Source organism: Myripristis murdjan, chromosome 14, assembly GCF_902150065.1.
Source record: "Myripristis murdjan chromosome 14, fMyrMur1.1, whole genome shotgun sequence".
Classification (NCBI taxonomy): domain Eukaryota; kingdom Metazoa; phylum Chordata; class Actinopteri; order Holocentriformes; family Holocentridae; genus Myripristis; species Myripristis murdjan.
Window position 1 is genome coordinate 10,721,807 of NC_043993.1, and position 14,634 is coordinate 10,736,440.

Below are 14,634 nucleotides of genomic sequence, written 5' to 3' on the forward strand. Positions count from 1 at the left end.
GTTGGCCTGTGACTTTAAGCAGGGTCTTTCTTCATTCTCTAACTACAGCGGGCTTTTTTTTAAAAACTTTTTCTGCTTTGGTTTGATTTCATCCGCATATAGATAATTCATTGCACACTGTATTATAATTTAAGAGATCAGCTCACATCATCAAGCTGGTAGCATGTTATTTGCAGATACATTGCAAAAACATTTTTCCTTTTAGTTCCTCCAGAGCTCACAACGTGAACATACAAGATTTATCATTATACTGGTTCAATATTTATGGCTACTTCTTTCATCTTCATCATCATCATTACCCTCGTCATCTGCTCCCTCTTCATAGCAATGCAATGCTTTGCCAACCCATGAACAATACATGCAGCAGTGTTCACCCACACACTCGCTGGCAATGCCACCAGCCTCAGTTTCTGCCTGTTAGCACCACAGTGTCATTAATGGTGTCTGTGTGTATCTGTTTTCATCATCTTCAATATGAGATGATATCATCAACATGTAGCTACAGGAGCTCCCCACACTCACATATATAATGTATACTACATTATAAAAACTTTTTGAAAAATGCAATTTTTTTTTTTAATTAATGCTACATTTTTCACTGTGTACTGTGCATTTTTCACATATAATTTGATATAGCTGTGTATAATTTGTTTGGGTCTTTATTTGTACTTTGCAGTGTTGGTCAAGGTACTTTCAAAATGCAATAGGCTGTAGTACATGTTTCTAGTTGCTTTCATTTGAAAGTAATAAGGTACTAGGTATGTACCCGAACCCGAATACGATATTCGGAAGTACACAAATAATTCTTTGATCCCAAATAGTTTTTCTGTCTGAAGTTTCTCCTCATTATTCGGGAGCTTTTTTCTAAAGAAAAAAAATGTTTGGATGCGTGTTTTGAGCATGATTTTGAGCCAGTTACAAGAGATTAAAGCAAAACGCGAAACGACTCGTTACTAGCAGAATTTGATCCATTCAGTCCGATTACATTTGGAAAGTCTTGTAGAGCTGCACGATTAAATTATTTTACTCCCGTTCTGTTTACTTTAGAGCTAAACCGGAAGTTAGCCGGCTACCACGGTGGAAGTCTCTAGTGCGCCCACTTCCAGTTTCTTCCCGAATCTGAAAAACGAATCCGAAGTTTTTTTTTTTAAAGCCTGAATCCGAACCCGACATGGCTGTACACCCCTATAAGGTACTTTACAATAATACTGTCTGTGGAGAGCACTGCATTACTGATTACACTACTTTTGTGTTACTTTTGCCAAAATAACCACAGTATAGGTATTACAAACTGGAAGAAGGTAGTGTTGTTTCATAGCAGGTAATCAAAGCACATGCAGAAGCTCAAGTTTATTGCAGTTCATTACAAATCCAGCAGTGGTTTCTAATTATGCTATGATCTCAGGTATAACCTGGTCTCTATGGCAACGTTTTCTCATGATTAGTTTTGACAAGCTTTCTAAAAGCTGGTGATTCTACTGTCGACAGTGGCTGCATATCCTCAACAACATACTCTGCCACCATGAGCCTCCTCATTTCTCTGGGTTCAAGCATGTTCATGAAAAATAAACTCCTGTTGCCTCAGCTTGCTCACACATTCGTCCTCAGCCTCTCTCTTCTGCTCGCTCGCAGTGCCATCCCTCTCAATTAGCTTAGTGTGAACCCTCTCCATATGTTTCCTCAGGTTACTTTTGGTATTTCTCACTGTAGAGACTTCCCATGGCTTCCCAAGACATGCACTTCACTATTATGTGCATGCCCTTGTCTTTGATAAACCAAAGGCAATGGGAGGATATCCATTTCAGAAACTTAGAGTCTGACTCTGCAGCCATCTTAGCCATCGGCAATAGGAAGTTCTTTGGGGTGTATTTTTTTCTGTTGGAGCACTGTGTTGTGGAGATGGTGAATGCCTAAAAACACTTCATTTCAGGTGGCAACTTATTACTTGACATAGTATATGTAATAATATTAATGAATTCCTGTTAGTAACACATTATATTGCTGTGTTACTGCTAAAAGAAATATTATTGTTTTATTATTTATTACCCCAAACATTGGTAGGAATGCTCATCACCACCTTCATGATAATCTTTATCTCCTCTTTATCTTGATCAGTTTCATGCAGCTCCTTTTTCCCCGAAAACACAGTACTGTTTAAGCCTCAGCCGCCCTCATCATTTCCAGTGCTCTGTTCAATGTTAAAGCATGCCATGCTCATCATTTGCAGTGAAGAGCCAAACTAGAATCCCCTATTGACCCGAACATCCCCAAAACACCCAAGGGGCTTACCATGAACACAAGGGATATATTTCAAATCTGATTGGAACAGTGGCCAATAGTTGCCTCTCACTACAGCCATTGTAACAGATTTCATATTGACGTTTCCCAAATGAGATTCTGTGGTGTCAGAGTGGATGGGAACTGAACGTTTGCTGCCCACAGCAAGCTGGATGCTGTTGCCTCATTGACTGGGGGGCAAAGAGTGCTGAAATAGAAGCATGTGATCTCCCTCTCGCTTTCTCTCTCACTGTATGTATAAAAATGAGTGAGTGAGAGAGTGAAAAGAAAGCAACACACACACACATGCAGCATTGTCCACACGTGTGCACTAATGATTATTCTTTGCCAGAGTTTATGAATGACTGCATTTAGACATACAGCTTTTAACATATATGAGCTATTACCACATGGAGTGATAGCATACTACATCACACGCACACATACACACACATACAGTGCATAGATCCACTCACATGTTAAAGGATTACATCATCCAACCCTTTACCCTCATGTCATCACTTATATTCCAAATATGGTCCATTTTGTGCAATATTGTAATTTTTCATCAGTCAGTTAAAACAGCTGACCACATTATCAGCAGGCCAGCATTCATCATCTGTCAATATGGGTCGTGACTTCTGTCTAATAGCATATTGCATAACATAACATTGCATGACTAGCAGGTTGTGCTGCCTATGAAGAACAATGCTGGATTCGGCAGCATTAACCCCCTTAGTGTTTTTTGTAATTCCTAAAATATGGCGAGCCAACATTGGGAATGTGTCCACAGTCGTGAACAGTTCCTCCTCTCAACTATCACAGAAAATCCGCCAGTCTCACTGTCACGAGGCTGGGGTGATGAACCCAAACGCAGCCTCAGGGCAGACAGGTTTTATTGAGGAACAAGCTGGGAAGGTGAAGAAGGTGGCTGACGTCGTGTGGCTGTGTGGCAAACACTGATCTGGCAGGGACTGGTGGCTGGCACAGGGTTTATGAAGCAGAGTGGAGACGAGGAGATGACCCTCGAGTGTGCTGACTCAGATGAATGGCAGGTGTGTAGGGGCACGCCCACACCACACACTGGGAGACAGAGGCAAACACAGGGCCAGACAGGGATCATAACACTTGCAGACTCTCTGACAGATTATTTGGTGTATATTGCTCAATTAAATCTGCACAGCTAAATGACATTCATTCAAGGTCCTAGAAGTAGTATTCCCTCAAAATACATTGTTGATGTGTGTGAAGAAATAAAGTAAATGTCAATCCTAGGACAGTGTAATCTTATTAGTCATGGTGATCTTATTAGTCATACAGTAGTTATCCCAACATGTTATAGAAGAACATCAAACATTTTTGCTGAACAAAACCACAGTTAAGTCTTTATTAGGTCCTTAGACACTCCAAAATAAGCAGGGTTCTCTGTGTTTCTTAAATGCAGATTTTGGGTGTGTGTGGATTTCTGGATTAGAAATTTATAACACATTATCACAAGCTTTTACTATTGCTCTTTGCTTAATGCATACCCTTCAAGCACATAAAAAGTGCCACCACATTTGTTCATAACCATGTAGAGCATTAACATCAGATGTAACTTCAGCTTCCATCTCATATATGTCCTGGCATTAAGTTCTGATCAAATCTCTTTTATTGTTTGTCATATAGATTTATGCTCTATACTATAACCTGTTTTTTTCTGATGAACTCAGAGAAAATGAGATTGCTTCTGTTGCATCAATCCCATTACCCAGAGAGGATTTAATCTAATTTAAAAAATGATGCTGCTTTACCCCACCACTGCTTATATGATTGTTATAATCCAGATGGTGGGTGAAACACCAGATTTCAACCCGGACTGGATTAAAATTACCCCATGATGCGTTCAGTCCAAATAAAGTAGCTATTTTCAGTCGGGATAGTCAAAAATCACCGACATGTTCTCTTTTATTCTTCCTGCGGTTGAAATTATCAGTCACCAGACGTTATACTTCTTAATTTTAATTTTATCTATCTATCTATCTATCTATCTATCTATCTATCTATCTATCTATCTTTCTTTCTTTGTGGTACTGGTCCGGTTCAGAGAGGCTTATTTGAGAAACTTTAAAAGGTACCACATGTAATTTTTAGTGGATGGTTAGTAACACATTAGTTTCTTATTCTCACTGATGACTGGTTCTCAGTGCTTCCTACATTAATGATACTAAGCAGGAAATAAATACATTTCCAGTGAATCTGGATTTAGTAAATATTATTAAATAATAATAAATGTATGAATTTTTGGCCGTCTCTAAAAGTTTATATGATATTAAATACATCCTTTTGTAATTGCAGTATATCTCCATAATATCTGGTTGCAAATACAGATATTAATAGATAATGGGATAATTTGCCTGCCTTATATCTGAATCTTTTCAAATTTGCTGTGCACACTCGTGACCCCCAGAGGAAGAGCCCTATTGATTTCGATGACACCATGACCTTTTCTGTAGCGCTACCATCAGACCAAACTTTTAATTTGTGCGTCTGAAAACTCCAGTAGTTTTTATGTGACTCTTTTCACATTTGCTGTGCACAGACATAGTCACAAGGTGTCACTGAGGTCATTTCAGGCGTATACCCTGCGGTCATTCGCTGACAGCACACGTCTAGTTTGTATTCTGTGAGCCGCAGAAGTCACTGCAGGCTGAGATGGGTCGAATTTGGTTATCAGTACAATACTGTTGTTGTGAACCTGTGATTTGTTGGCCGTGTTGATGTCTGTATAATTTTGTATTGATTATTGTTAATGCCGACAAAATTGCTTTCTAAGCAGATGTGGAGTGTGTGTGTGTGTGTGTGTGTGAGAGAGAGAGAGAGAGAGAGAGAGAGAGAGAGAGAGAGAGAGAGAGAGAGAGAGAGAGAGAGAGAGAGAGAGAGAGAGAGAGACGGTTTCTCTCTCAGTTGACTCAGCTTTTTGAGAGTTGCACTGGCATAGTTTTGCATCTTATGAACATCACCCCCAGGACATAAGATCCCCCTGCAGCTCCTGTTTTTAGGCAAACCCGCCTTGTCACACTTGAAAGTCCAAACCAAGGTTCATATTTTGTTACACTGTGTACATTTCATCCAATTAGATTTGGTTCCACATTACAATCATGTGATCTTTACATGGCATACCCATGTCGTGTTGTCATCACCTGCGTGGGCTGTGTCTCCCTATACTTGACAATGATTTGTTTGTAGACGGGTGTGTCAGCGTGTTTGTTTATTTGGCAGGTAGCCTATTATCTATCTGTTTGAATTAAAGAAAAAAAAAAAGAGTGAACAGAATGAGCAGATTTTGTTGCCATGAGAGGTGCATGTCACTTTAATTGGTCCAAAAGTCCAAGCCATCCAAAAACTGTTTTCATACAAGAAACAAACCAAACTATGGTTTAGTTTGATTCAGGCTGAGACCACCTCTTTTGCTCTAACCAACATTTGGATATGAAATCATACTTAAAACATCACAGATTTGGAGCTGGGAAAACCCCTCTGAATTTAATCTAAATTTAAACTCCTCTCCAAACACGAACAATATATAAATTACAATGTTTGTGAATGCACAAACTGTAAATGAGCTTTAGTGTCTAGCAGTGATAAATGATTTGAACCAGATAATGTGCTCACATCCCAAGAAACCCCACAGAGGGACTGCGAGAGTCGACTTTTCATAGAGCTTTACAGCACGGTATCCACAGATTAACTCGACTTGAAAAAGCATAACACATTACAGTTATTTTTAATTCTACCCACAGTCTCAAGATTCTTCTAATGTATACATCTAAAATGCCAAAGAGAGTCTAAGAATTGGAGGGATAGGTTACAAGTTTCTGAAATGTGTGGCTGGTTATGAGGAGGAAACCAGTCAACTGCATTGTTAACAGCATGGCCACTGACTTAATATTTTTAATTTCTATTAATGCCTGTCCTCTGATACGGCTCTCGCTCTTACTGGATATAACTCAACAGTTTCATTTTTTCTCTACCTCTGAATTGCTAACCAGTTCTACCAGGACCCTGCTGCTTCAAATCTTCTTTCCATTAGTTCTGCTTTTGAGAAGTGCCTGTGGTTTCTTCTACATTCCACTGAATTGAATCTAGTGCCTGAGTCTTAGTCCAACCGTAACCACAACTGAGGACAGCTGACACCTACAGCCTCTCTGCTTTAATTAGACCTTGTAGAGACCAGTATAAGTAATGACTCTGTACTCCCAGTAGACCTTTAAACATGACCATAATATATTCTAACCATTTTGGAATCAGATTAATCTATTTCACTCTTCTATTGTAGTAATCAAGTTCTGTCAACTGGAACCAGCAAAGGTTTCCCCACTGGTTCCCCACAATAATTTCTTTTGACATTGCACTACCTCCTGGAGGATAATGGCCCACACTCATCAATGTCTTTCTAAGATACAGAGCGCATCAAGAGTCCTAACAACAAAAGGGATCAAGCTCCAAAGAAGGGGCTGTCACAGGGAATTGTTTTATTGTCCATTATCATCTTCATTATTTCGTGCATCTGTCACGTCTAACAATAGCGAATCTTGATATTGGTTCGAAGGTGCCCTCATTGTTTTCTTTGTCACGTAGCTGAAGTGGTACCCGCATCTAGACAAACAAGGTGAGCAGGTAAGGTGAAACACAGGGATTTATTGTGGTAAACACACTGGGAGAGTAAGAAGATAGCTGGCTGGCATTACGTGGCGCGGCAGTGTGCAGGGAGGGTGCAGGGGAGAGAGGGAGACACGCCTACGTCACACACACAAAGACAGACTGGGAAACACAAAGCAAAACACACAAGGGAAACACTAAGGCGAGACAAGAGACCTTTCACATTTCTCAGTTGCACATCCTTGATTCCTCTCCTTGCCTCCTCTCTTACCCCCAGGCCCCAGCCACGAGAGATGCAATTGAAGGAGGCGAGGAAGAAAGTCAGGGGGGAGTTAATCATTTCTTCTACAAAATTATGTTGTCATACAAAATCTGAAGTACTCTTAAAGAAATGCAATAAATCATACAAAACTCTATTTCCATTATGCTTAATAAACCAACAGCATTTTATAAAGTGCTGTGTAAATAAATATGATGTCTGAAAGCATTCAGACCCACAGCCTTGATATATTGCATTTAAAAAAATAGTCTATTGTAGGTAAATAGTTTCACATTATTACAATGGCATGGACACAAATGGAGAGAAATAATCTGAAGAGTAAAATGCTGAGTGTCAGGCTCCGACTGTTTGCCTTCTGATTCATTTTGTGCTCAAAAACACAGCAAAAGTTGAATGTAAATGTCTGAACACTAGACTTTGTAATTCTCAACCCAAACCCTGTCAGTCTTGACCAGATCATGTTGGGTCAGGCTCAGATTATTTAATTATTCCCGTACGTTAGAGAGGGTCTGGCCAGCAGGAGTTGTAAATGAGCTTGAACGTGAAGTTGAATTTCAGTGCACAAGCAGGCATGGGCTCCTCCACAGTTGTGGGTCTGATGTGTGTCAGAAATTATGGACTATATATAAATAGACAGACAGACAGATAAATAGATAGATAGATAGACAGACAGATAGATAGATAGATAGATAGATAGATAGATAGAGTGGTATGCAAAAGTTTAGGCACCCCTTAGGAAAATAACTGCATCAGTTTGTCACTTGCTGTGCTTTTGAAGCAGCAACTTAATTTTAACATATGTTATAACTTATGGAAACAGAAACATCTCAGTAGTGAAATCATTTTTATTGGTCAAACAGAAACATTTTTATGTGCACTTAAACAAAAATAGGCATGTGCATAAATTTGGGCACCCCAAAGACATAATTCCATTAATATTTAGTAAAGCCTCCTTTTGCTGCAATAACAGCCTGTAGACGCCTCAGACAAGTCCCTGAAGTCTGGCAGGTGGTATTTTGGGCCATTCCTCCATACAAAACGCCTCCAGTTCAGTCAGGTTTCTTGGCTTCCGTGCGTAGACAGCCTGCTTCAAATCAATCCATACATTTTCAATGATGTTAAGACATGGGGACTGGGATGGCCATTCCAGAACATAGTACTTGTAGTAGTAGTAGTAGTAGTAGTTGTAGTAGTTGTAGTAGTCTAAACATGGTCAATAATAAATTTAAGCATCCCTGTGTGTGTTTGTCATGGTTAACAATTTTAAATAGACATTAAGTTTTCAATTGCAGCTAATTTGGTTAAAAAGTTGTTGCCAAACCTTTTTTTTTTTTTTTTTTTTTTTTTTGGACAGCGGCCATATTGGATTTAGGGTATTTGGGGGTCCTGATATACCCAATCACAAATGCAGGTGTTTTTATGGGTTTCCCATGCTCAAAAAAGGTCAAATAGACATCAAGATTGTATTTGTATCTCATCTGGTTCAAAAGTTATAGCCAAATCCCTTTTCAGGTGGTGGCCATATTGGATTTGGCCGCCATCTTGGCCTCAGGGGTCTCTGGCTCGGGCGCCCTGGCTGAATCATTTCAGTATGCCTTCAGCTACATCTGTGCCAAATTTGGCGCTTGTAGATGAATTTGCACGAAATGACCCTTATTTTGCCATTAGGCCCCCAACAAGTGGATTTTGAACAGTGCGTAGGATCATTGTCCTGCTGGAAAATCCAACCCCAGCATAGCTTCAACTTTGTGACCGGCTCTTGAACATTCTTGTCAAGAATCTGCTGATACCGAGAGGAATTCATGTGGCCCTCAACTTTAACAAGGTTTCCAGTACCTGTGCTAGCCACGCAGCCCCATAACATGATGGACCCTCCACCAAATTTCACAGTAGGTAATAAGTTCTTTTCATGGAATTCAGTGTGTTTTTTTGCCATGCATACCTCCTATTGTTCTGCCCAAATAACTATCTTAGTCTCATCTGACCACAGTATTTTTTTCCAAAATGCTTCTAGCTTGTCCAGATGTGCTTTTGCATACCTCATGCGACTCTTCTAGTGACAAACACTCAGGAAAGGCGTTTTGCGCTTCACCGTTCCAATGAGCTTTTCCTGGTACAAAGTATGCTTAATTGTGGAACAATGAACAACTACACCATCAGCAGCCAGATGTTCTTGTAGTTCTCTGGAGGTGGTCTGTGGCTTGTCTGTGACCATTCTAACCATCCTTTGCCTGTGCCTTCTCTGTATTTTTTTTCGGCCTACCACATCTTTCCTTCACAAGGACTGTTCCTGTGGCCGTCCATTTCTGCACTACATTTCTGACTGTGGAGACAGACAGTCCAAACCTTCCAGATAATTTCTTGTACCTTTCTCCTAATTCATTATAACGAATTATCTTAGTTTTTAGGTCAGTGGAGAGCTGTTTAGAGGCCCACATGTTGCCACTCTCTAAGAAAGAGCCTAGGACAAGCACAGCCAGCAATTACCTATGTTAAACAGCTTTTTACATGATTGGTTCCACCTGTCTTTGTAATTGAAGGTCTAACGAGCTAATCAAAGCAATTTTGTGCTGCAACCTGTCAGCTATAAATCCGTACAGGTCTTGAAATGAATGCAATTAAAAGGGTGCCCAAACTTTTGCACATCTTTTACATTTTATTTTATTATAATAAAACTATGTAATGTTACTCTAAGAATTCCTGTCTGGAAAACACTCAAATGTCTACATCTCTGTAGGAAAACAAATCTTGTTGCTGTGTTCTTCTCTTATAAAGGTAGAGCAAATTATCATGAAATCTCAGAGGGGTGCCCAAACTTTTGCATGCCACTGTAGATAGATCAAGAGGATGGTGAAACAAGCGTCAAGTAGTAGTTTTTATGCTTTAGACAGCTGCTTTATGAGCTACGTGCAGTTGAGTTTGCATTTGGTCCATGAGCTCTGACTGTTCAGCTGCGCTTGGCAGAATCAGGAAAACTGACGAGAGGGGCTGGTGTTGGGATTAAAACATGGATGCTGGTCTGGATCAGAGGTGGTTCTGGTCAGATGTGGCTTTGATGTTTAGGCCCATAAAAAATGTCTAAATACTTTGATCTCTGCAAAAAGCTATCAAACATCAGCCCTGGAATCATATAAATAAATAAATATAACTTATATGTCAGGATAAAATCATAAAAAGACCACCTGCGCTAACATTTATTAAATGATCCTGCTATAGTTCCTAGTAGCAGATAAAGTAGGTGGAGAATTTATTCATTCAGGAAAAAAAAATGTTGAAAGACTTTGGCGAATGATACACCTGTGCCTCCTCGCTCAGAGCCCCTCCAGTGAGCCTCCTCTCTCGTCCAGATGCATTTTAGGAATTGAGACATCCTTAAAGATGGCACCTTGAGATCGATTTCTGAGTCAAGGAATGAGGACGGAGGAGAGAGGAGACAAGGGGGCATGAAACAGAGAAATGAAAAAAGCCTGCAGATTGTGACATCAGCAAGTTATTGACATCTAAATTCATCAAGCTGTTTTGTTCAAAGTTACCAAATGGTGGGCTTAAATCGGGTTTTGTTTTCACTCAGATTTTCCCAAGAATGTTAAGTTTCCTAGGCACTATGTGCCTTGGAAATTAGTTTTTTTCTGCCGCATTGTCATGTAAAACAGAAGTGTTTGAGAAAAATGAAAATATGATCTAGGGAGAGACAGAGTTTCATATTAAAGCAAATCAAAGCAGTAGTTTCGGTGGATGTGGAGATGGGATATATAGCAATTTGTGTCAGTGAAAGGAATGCCATCAGCCATCTCAGAGCTGCCTTTATGTGTTTAATGAACAGTAAGATTTCAATTTAGATGGCAACAATTCTCCCTATTTCACTAAAATTAGGCACACTCTACTTTTTCGGAAAACCTACATATTGATTTGTCTTGGAAAGAAAGCCAGCAATCTAACTTTGAGTTAAGAATGTGGACTCTGAGTCAGCACTGACCCTAACGATATTCTGCTAAAACTGATGCATATAACCTTGTACAGGCAAAAGAGCAAAGATATTCGCTTTGACAAATTTCTAGAAATAAAGTGAGTGGGAGCCTTACCTTATGTTTCTTCCCACTGGCTATAGAGCTATTGTGAATATGGCACTTCAAATGCTTCTAATGCTGAAATCCATGGATTGAGCCAAGCTTGGGACACTATTCATTATCCACTCCACACACTTTGAATGCCTTTTTGAAATGCAGGGGAGCATTAGATTGTCATGCTATACCATGGCAGATTTCACAGCCTCATAAAGCTTCCTGCAGGGCAAGATGTGTAATGTAATGGACAGAACATTTCTGAAACCGCTTCAAGAAGAGGGTTATTTTCCTCTTTTTGTAAGTAGCGGTAGCTAGAGAGTACTAAAATCTAAACGTACTGTATGTATTGATCTAAGCTGTTTTCCCCAAATCCTCATTAAGCCTCTGTGCTCTATGTGATTACTTCCTGTTTCAGCTGGCTAGAGAACAAAACAAAGGACAGAAAAAGAAGATTATAAAATCTATAGATGAAGGCATAGTGTGAAAGACCCATAACCCCCCACCCCCCCCACCCAAAAAACAAACAAACAAAAAAAACCCAAAAACAAATAAACAAACAAAACAAAATGAAAAAACAAAAAAGTTAAATCCTGATTTGATCTTTGGCTAAGTCAGAGAATAGCTGAAAAGGGGAAATTTCTGAATGCTGAATGTTTCCTTTGAAGTTAAAATCAATATATTAAACAGAGAAAAGGGTAGCAATGTGTACACCCACTCAAAGTCAATGGGCAGTTTACACTCCACGGTCATAAATGATTCATGAAGATGTAGCAGTGTCTGTAACAGTTCAGTGAGGGAATAAGCTGTGATAAATCAGAAAGTTTAGCATTTATCACAAGATTGTTCATGTTGAAGATGAGGGTGATGGTGGTGGTGATGATGACTAATGCCAGCAGTGACTTCACATGAGTCACTGTAAGAACAAAGCAGCTCTTCCTCACTTGTCATTTTAATGCCATGTGTCTAAAGATGTTAAGGGAGACAGGGAGAGATTCTGTGATTGCGCCATTACACCACGCAGGCACACTGTTGGTGGATTTCTTGGGTTCACTGTAATTGTATGACAGCTGTTACCTACTAACAATAATCACCCTCATCAACCTCATTTACATCCTCATCCCTATCCTCATCATAATCATCATTAACTTATAGGCAGCACAATGGCATTGTCACTATCTCATAGGCAGCACAACCCTGAACATTTGAGACATTAGATTTTTAAGCTGACATTGCACACAGGACCACTTCTTCACTTCAAAGTTGAATAAATCCATTAGTTACTGATGTCAGTGACATAATCACTTTTTGAGGCTCCTTATCTTCCTGAATCTTGGCCCTGGTTGCTCCATGTTTGCCTGGGGTTCCCAGGTGGCCCAGTTTAATCCCACTGTTCACACACATGCAGGTCAGGCCAGTTTATAACTCCAAGTTGCCCATAGGTTTGTGTGTGTGTGTGTGGTCTGTCTATGTGTTTGACCTGTGACGGACTGGTGACCTGTCCAGATTGTTCCCCTGTTTTCTGTGCTATGCATGCTGGGATACGGCTGTTTATATCCCACCTGACGCCAATGTTAACACGGCGCTCTCTCTCCTGCTGAACACCATAAACGAACAACAGCGGGCCCACCCTGATGGTGTACACATTGTTGCTGGAGATTTTAATAAGGCTCACTTGAAGACTGTACTCCCAAAATTTTGCCAGCATGTTAAGTGTCCAACTAGAGGGGAGAACACTCTTGATCAGGTGTATTCAAACATCAAGCACGCTTACAGAGCCATGCCTCTCCCCCACCTCGGCCAGTCAGACCATCTCTCCTTGCTGCTCATCCCAGCATACAGCCCTGTTAAGCAAAGAACCAGACCTGTCATAAGGACTGCTACTATGTGGCCTGGAAATGCACTGTCTGAGTTACAGGACTGTTTTGAACACACAAATTGGGACTTATTTGAACACCAGGACCTGGAAATATTCACAGTGACTGTGCTGGATTCACATGTGCCTGGATAAGGGACTTTCTAAGTAAGTGGCCCCAATATGTGAGACTTGGCCCCCACCTCTCCTCCACCCGCGTACTGAGCACTGGCTCCCCACAGGGCTGTGTGCTCAGCCCTCTTCTGTACTGTCTCTACACCTACGACTGCAGTCCAGCCCACAAGGACAACATGATCATTAAGTTTGCTGACGATACCACAGTGGTTGGATTAGTCTTGAAGGGGGACGAGTCAGCCTAAAGAGAGGACGTCCAGAGGTTAACAGCTTGGTGTTCAGCGAACAACCTGACACTGAACATCACAAAAACAAAAGAGATCATCCTGGACTTCAGGAGGCCCAAAACAGAATCTGCCCCCCTCTACATCAAAGCTGAGCATGTAGAGAGGGTCCACAGCTTCAGGTTTTTGGGTGTCCTCATCTCTGCTGACCTCTCATGGAATGACAACATCACAGCTGTCACTAAGAAGGCCCAGCAGAGACTACACTTCCTGAGGGTTCAAACTGATGCGGACCTTTTACCACTCATGTATTGAGAGTCTGCTAACACACTCACATACTCATAACATATCACAGTATGGTATGGAAGCTGCACAGAGGCCGACAGGAAGAGGCTTCAGAGGGTAATTAAAGCAGCACAGAAAATTGTTGGCTGTCCTCTCCCCACCCTGTTGGACATGTACACCTCCCGCTGCCTCAGCAGAGAACAGAACATCGTCAAGGACAGATCACACACAGGTCATGAAATGTTTGATCTGTTGCCCTCTGGCAGGCGCTACAGGTGCATCAAGGCACGCACAAACAGACTTAAAAACAGTTTCTACCCCAGAGCCATAACCACTCTCAACTCTCATATGCACTGACACTGATGCAAGACACATGTGCAATATATTTATCACTGTCAATGCTGCTGAATGATGTGTGAGTGAAGTGAGGCGATGTGTGAAGTGATTGTATTGTATTGTATTGAGTATTGTTTGTACATGTTGCACTTTAAAGGAGTAGCTCTCCTATCTCGTACAGAAGTGCATAATGATAATAAAGGCTATTCTATTCTATTCTATTCTATTCTATTCTATTCTATTCTATTCGATACCGGGACACAAAAGAAAACTTTCCCTTGTGTTCTTACGCAGCTTCCTCAAAAAGCTAATGTAGCAATGCCACTGGGGAAATAAAGGTTTTCAGCCTAACATAAACTTCCTCCTCATGGGTCAAAGAAGTCTTCATAAAAGCACTGGCTTTTTTGCAAGCACTAACAAATTCTGCAATACGTTGCTAATAGCTGAAAAAAAAAAAAAAAAGGATTATAACACAAGCACAGACCCTCTTATAGGTTGCTGTTATGACTGGGTGACCTCGCTTTTGTTCTAGTGTCTCAG